Source organism: Athene cunicularia (assembly GCF_003259725.1).
Source record: "Athene cunicularia isolate RWA chromosome 15 unlocalized genomic scaffold, athCun1 chr15_part1, whole genome shotgun sequence".
In the NCBI taxonomy this organism is placed as follows: domain Eukaryota; kingdom Metazoa; phylum Chordata; class Aves; order Strigiformes; family Strigidae; genus Athene; species Athene cunicularia.
The window spans coordinates 11,852,959-11,854,200 of NW_020799121.1; positions in this window are offsets into that span (position 1 = coordinate 11,852,959).

Sequence of the window (1,242 nt, forward strand, 5' to 3'; positions counted from 1 at the left end):
CCCCAGGCACCTCCCGAAGCCACCAAACAGGGGCGGGGGACACGGAGCAAGGCCAGCAGCTGGTGTCTGCGGTGGTCTCTGCCCTCCTGGCCCTGGGGAGCGGGAGCTCGCCCAGCCGGGGGGTCCCCGGGCAGGAGATGTCCGTGCGCGGTGAATCCAGGCGCTGAGCTCGGGGCGCCTGGCAGACCCAACCCCGGGTGCCCCCGTGAAGACGGGGAAACTGAGGCAGGGATGGCGAGAGCCCCAGGTCCGGCCCGCTGACGTGAGCAGAAGGCCCGTCAGGCTGTTGGGCCATTTGACACCCGCCGTGGCCCTCGCTTGCCTGGTTTACACCCCTGCCAAGCCGGATCGATCGGCAGAGCTCCTTGGCACTCGCCCCCCCCTCCCTGTGCGCGGGCTGCGGCCGCAGCTGCTCGGCCACGCTGCAGTGTGGTTATTCATCACCTCAGAGCGCTCCAATTATGTTTCTCTTGCACCTCAGTCACCTTGGTGGCTGCCTGTGAAGTTTCCAATTCATTTTAAAATGCTTCTCATAACCCCAAGTCCCTTCCTGGCCCTGACTCATTCTCCCTTGCCAATTCCTTTTGCCTCTGTCCAGGATGTTCAGGGCTGTGACAGCCCAGCCACGGGCACGGCACAGGCAGCACCCCTGGTGCAGCACACTCCTCTGCACCAAGCCACGTTAAAATAATTTACGTTTTCCCAAGGGTTTTAATTATCACAACCATCTCATTTTACTGTGCAGAGCCGCTTTGCACCCTGGTACAGCTATGGGAGAGGTTCATCTCCATCCACAAGGTGCTTCGTCACCCAGAGCGTCTCCAGCTGAGAGCAGTTCCCTTCTGGTCTGGACAGCAGCACAGGTGGGGGGATCAGAAAGGACTGGGGGGGACTTTCAGGGTGACTATTTCCCCCCCTCTGTGACACAGCCTCCACCAGCTCCTCTGGAAGACAGACCAGGGATAACACAGTTCCCCCCCCCATTTGCACTGGGGGTGGGGTGTTTTTATAAACATGGTATCAATGCATCACAGGAGCTGTTGCCATTCCTGTTCTCCAGCCCTATCCCACCTTCCGGGGAGCACCCCCAGCCCAGTCATCCTGTGGGGCTGCAGGGCTGGAGAGGGAGCTCAGACCCAGCTCAGACCCTCCTGCACCAGGAGCAGCCTCTGTATTATCCCCTTCACCTGTGTCCCAGGGCTCTCAGGTGCCCATCACTGATTGTGCTGGGTTAAAACCCTG